At 39.4% G+C, this 5,463-nt stretch overlaps 1 protein-coding gene across 1 annotated transcript in view; it reads right to left on the bottom strand.

The window, feature by feature from the left end:
- Positions 1-3,860, bottom strand: part of ARL5B (ADP ribosylation factor like GTPase 5B) — a 22,037-nt gene extending 18,177 nt beyond the window's left edge. Inside the window, exon 1 of the mRNA XM_006759922.2 lies at positions 3,854-3,860. The gene's annotated coding sequence lies outside the window, so the exon portion shown is untranslated. The remainder of the gene's footprint in view (positions 1-3,853) is intronic.
- Positions 3,861-5,463: the final 1,603 nt, after the last annotated feature.

Here is a 5,463-nt window from a genome sequence, read left to right as displayed (position 1 = left end):
GAGAGAGAGACCAGAAGACAGTGGAATGACTAGAGCAGCGGTCGCCAACCTTTCAGACCTCACAGACTACCAGTGGTCCGCGGACCACCATTTGGCAACCACTGGACTAGAGCACTAAAGGCAAAAACAAACAAACAAACCCAAAAAACAAAAATAATAATTAAAAAAACACACCAAGCTAAGATGCTGTATTCAGAAAAAATATACTTCAAGAATGAAGGCATTTTCAGATAAAAGGAAACTAAGAGAATTAATTCATCATTACCACAGCTACACTATAAAACCACCAGAGTTCTTCAGCTTGAAGTAAAATTATGCTAGGTGGAAATTCAAAACATCAAAAATAGTAGTATGAGTAAATATGAGAAATTTTACACTCTCCAAAACTTTAAAGAACATGTGACTGTTTATAGCAAAAATTGTTAACACTGTATTGTGAAGTTTATTAACATATTTAGATGCAATACATACAACATATAACCTGTATGGTTACAAAGGACCAGGGGAGGGGAGAGTGCAACTGTGTAGTTTCAAGGTTCTTATCCTTTAAAAGTGTTGCATTACTAAGTAGATTGCAAAAATATAAGAATGTACTTTGCAATCTCTTGAAGGACCATGGAAATAATGCAAAAGGCAATTGTTAAAATAGTCAGTGGTTAAGCATCGACCTATGAACCAGGAGGTCATGGTTTGATTCCTGGTCAGGGCACATGCTGGGACCGTGGGCTCCACACTCAGTCAGGGTGTGTGTGAGGCAACCAGTCAGTGATTCTCTCTCATCACTGATGTTTCTATCTCGCTCTCTCTCTCCTTTCCCATTTGGAAAAAAAATTACCAGAGATAAGCAGAAAATTCTAAAATCTACTAGATAGAAAAAAATCAGAGTAAGAATGATACTTGTAATGAGATACCATCTCACACGTGTCAAAAAGGCTACCATCAACAAATCAACAAATGACAAGTGCTGGAGAGGATTCGGAGAAAAAGGAACCCTCGTGCACTGCTGGTGGCAATGTAGACTGGTGCAGCCACTGTGGAAAACAGTATGAAGTTTCCTCAACAAACAAAAAATGGAACTTCCATTTGACCCAGTAATCCCACTTCTAGGAATATATCCCAAGAAACCAGAAACACCAATCAGAAAGGATATATGCACCCCTATGTTCATAGCAGCACAATTCACCATAGCTAAGATTTGGAAACAGCCTAAGTGCCCACCAGCAGATGAGTGGATTAGAAAACGGTGGTACATCTACACAATGATTCGAATACTAAGTTTCTGTAAAAGGGGAGGAACTCCTACCATTTGCAACAACATGGATGGACCTGGAGAGCATTATGCTAAGTGAAATATGTCAGTCAGAGAAAGATAAATATCACACGATCTCACTCATTTGTGGAATATAATGAACAACATAAACTGATGAACCAAAACAGATCCAGAGACAGAGAAACATCGATCAGATGCTCAAACCTTAGGGAAGGTAGGGGAGAGTGTGGGGTAAGGGGGAGAGATCAACCAAGAGACTTGTATGCATGCATATAAGCATAACCAATGGACACAGACAACAGAGGGTGATGGTGAGGGTGAGAGTGAGGGCAGGATTGAGGAGGTGGGAGGGGCAATGGGGGGATAACCACACATTTGCAGTTCCTTAATGAAAGGATACATGTAATAATACTTTAATCAATAAAGAAAGAAAATGATACTTGTCTTCTCAACAGCACTGAAAACTGGAAGACAATGACACTGATGTTTCTATCAATACCCTCAAGATTCTGAAAGAAATGTTTTTCAATTCAGAATTATATATTCAGCCCAATTATAAGTAAAAAGTGAGGACAGACCAATACATTTTCAGGCATTTGAAACTGCATAAAAATTATCACTTTGGATAGCATCGCAGGAAATTTCTGAAGGATGTGCTTCATGAAAATAAGGGCAGAGCAAGAAGGACACAAGTTCCAAAAAAAGTAAATTCCTAGAATGATAGCAAAGACATGTCTAGAACAACTGTGTACCAGGCCCAGAGGGAAAGAAGTCCAGTTTGGAGCAGAAAGGAATACTGTGGGTGTGGAGAAGGATAAATCATCTGATAGGTGCGATGTGGGAAAACTTCTATGGAGAGTTTTTGAATAACATGAAACGACTTAGTCAAATGTACAAATAAACTAAAGCAATGAGATGTAATTATTTATTCTGGGGGGGGGGGAGTTGTAGAAAAAATGAAAACAATATGGCATATAGTGCTCAGCAGTAACAAAACTTCAGTTCCAACAATGAAAAGACAGTGTGGATTAAACAAAAAACTACACTGGAATGAAGGAAAAGGTCATAAAGGTACTAATTTCTCTTCTACCATAATAAGACAAATGATTTGTTCAATTTCATATCTCAAAGTTCATTCCTTTAGCAGTTATGTCTATTGAGAGAAACAGATAAACAAGTAAACAAACATGATTACAGGTGTTGGCTATCAGTGCTCATTGATAAGTGTGTCTTGTACCTTAAGTTGTGTACTTTGTAATAGCTTTACTTAAATAACACATGCTTTAGTATGCTTATTCCCAGAAAGGTATCAAATTTATGAAAAGATGCTGAGTGCTCTAAAATGTTACAAGGAAAAAAGATGGAAGTGAGGCAAATAATACAAGATACGGGAAAGGAGTGTTTAAGATAAGTAGTTCTCAACTCTGGCTGTACATCTGAATTATCTTGGCACTGATGCCCAGACCACCCCACCCCATTCTGATTGAATTGGTCTGAGGCATATTATTCTAATACACAACCAAGATTGAGTGATTTGAGTATCTCTGGATTAGATGTGTTTTAGTGGTTAAAATGGAAAATGCTGAGGTTGCCATTAATTCTGTCAATATAGAAAGTAAAACCAGAGGCATGGAACAGGCTGGTGAATGTCAGAGGGAAGGGGGAGGGGGCAGGAAGGGACCAACCAACCAACTTGTACTGCATATATGCATTACGGACAATAGGGGGTGAAGGACTGGGGCCAGGCAGGAATCAGGAGGAGAGGGGCAATAGGGGGACATCTGTAATACTCTCAACAATAAAGACTTAAGAAAAGAATGGTTGCATCTTTATAAAGTGAAAAAAGAAAGTAAAAATACAAGACTACTAAAGTAGCAATCCCTTGCTTCAAAATAACATACCATGACTAAACTCTTCAACTGCCCCCATGGCTTGCTCTGTATAAAGTCTTAGTCAACATACAAGGCCCTCTGTGACCTGGTTCCCCTGGCTACCTTTCCAACCTCATCTCCTCTAACTCCCCCACAGGCAAACTAAAATACAGCCAAACTAAACTATTTTCAGCTTCCTTCCATGTACCAAACTATTTAATTCCTCTCCCATTGCATATTATTAGTCCTTCTGCCTAAAATAACATGCCCCTTCTACTCAGTCTGCCTAACATGCCTTAGTTATAAACTTCTACTTATTATTAAAGTCCAACTATACCTTTTCCTGTAGTCTTCCAGGAACCACGTTAGAAAAATTAATCATTTTCTTTTGGCACCATCACCACACTTTTATACATATCAGTTAATAATTTATCACATTTTATTCCCGCCCCCCACTTCTTTCTGTTATGTACTGATGTTTGAGCATTATGAGAGCAAGTAACTGTGCCTTTCCTGTTTGTCTTTAAATCTTTGTATCTCCTAAGTTTAACTCTAAAGACTGATTTATGCCCTATGCCCATGAATGATTGAGAATAAAATGACAGAAAAACTACTAGTACTAAATATACCGCAGGAAAGTTAAAGTCTACGTAGTAATGAGGATTTAGGAGACCTGAACAGTTATATGACTATAAAAGCAGCCTATGCATACTTTTCACCATCTCCCAAATTTCCCCTTTATCTTCTCCAGTCCCTTTTAACCTGATTAAGGAAGACAGAAACAAAACAACAACAACAAAAACCTGATAAAGAGCAGCAATAAAATAGAAGGGGAGAAAGAGGAATAGGACAGATTACCAAGGAGAAACAACGACTTAGGTAACGTTTTATTTCTTAAACTACAGGAAAAATAAGCAAGTGATTATTATATGGATCTTTATACTTTTCAGCATGTCTTAAAATGCTGCTTTATAGAGTAGCGAATTTATGTAACAAGGATTAGAAAATATGAACTGCTGAAAAAATAATACATTAAATTTATGTATGGATAATATTCGTAAGGTGTTAAACTCTGGCCACTTTAAAATCACTTGAAAAGTGTGGTAATTGGCCTTAGCTGGTTTGGCTCAGTGGATAGAGCCTCGGCCTTCAGACCAAAGGGTCCCGGATTCGATTCCAGGTCAAGGGCATGTACCTGGCTTACAGGCACCTTCACTGTCTGGGCCTTGGAGGCAACCAATCGATGCAACACATCGATGTTTCTCTGTCTTTCCCTCTCTCTTCTATTCGCTCTAAAAATCAATGGAAAAACTGATTGGGTGAAGATGTACTACAACAACAACAACAACAACAACAAAAGGTGTGGTAGTTGAATATGCCTACATATGTATACGCATATATATTTATAACCTTGGAAAGGATTATTTTAGTGTTCTTATCAATCTGTGAAACAAGTGAACTGAAAACACTTCCCTGTCTTCGCTTCTTAAATCCAGATAAAAGATACCACATTAACAGTAACATATTGGTATCATCCTAAAACAGTTTTTTTATTATGTCCAGGTATTAAATTCGAAATGAAACTAGTTGTATTGAAAAACCAGTTTCAACTACTAAGAAAAATATTTAAAAGAATACCTAAAACTTTACCGATTGTCGCCTCTCTTTTTTGTTGTTGTTGTTTGGGTATTTTCCCTTTTCAGAAGACATCCCCTTTCATTCTCTGACTCAGAACAGGTTTTACAGCTTGTTGGCCCTTTGGACTTGCAACGTCTAGATGTCTCATAACCAGCGCTGGAGTAATACAGACACGCAAAACCCTACCTAGCGCCACAGCCTTTGCTTTCCTAACGTCTAGGAGAGGAAGAAAGGGTTTGGGCGGAAGTTTCCCAGAAAGCCGCGGATCTGAAAAGGGCGACTCGTGCCCGAGTCCTGGAGGGTAGGCGGCATTAGAGAGAGCGGGAGGCGCATTGGCTTAACGAGCAGGTCCAAAACAAAGCAGCACTAGTTAAAAAAAAAAAAAAAAAAGTCCATCAGTTTCAGGGCAGACACTTATCCAGGGGCAAGACTTGGGATGTCTAATGAGAAACATAAAAGGCACCCACCCCATATGCCTCCAGGTGCCAGTAGGTGTTTCCCGCTGAGCTTCACTAATACCCCAAAATCCCTAGTTTGGATTCCGGGGCACCAAACGCCTCCCTTTCGGACTCCCCAGGTCCCCCCCACACCAGGTCTCCCCTGCTCCTTCTCCCAGCCTGAAGACCGAGTGTCTACCCGCTCCCGAAGTCACTTCTCCGCGTCCCAGAACGTCTGTCCGCCGAC

The sequence above is a fragment of the Myotis davidii genome, unplaced genomic scaffold (genome assembly GCF_000327345.1).
Source record: "Myotis davidii unplaced genomic scaffold, ASM32734v1 scaffold376, whole genome shotgun sequence".
In the NCBI taxonomy this organism is placed as follows: Eukaryota; Metazoa; Chordata; class Mammalia; order Chiroptera; family Vespertilionidae; genus Myotis; species Myotis davidii.
Note: the sequence above shows the minus strand (reverse complement) of the source record. Positions and strands in the feature narration are given on the sequence as shown.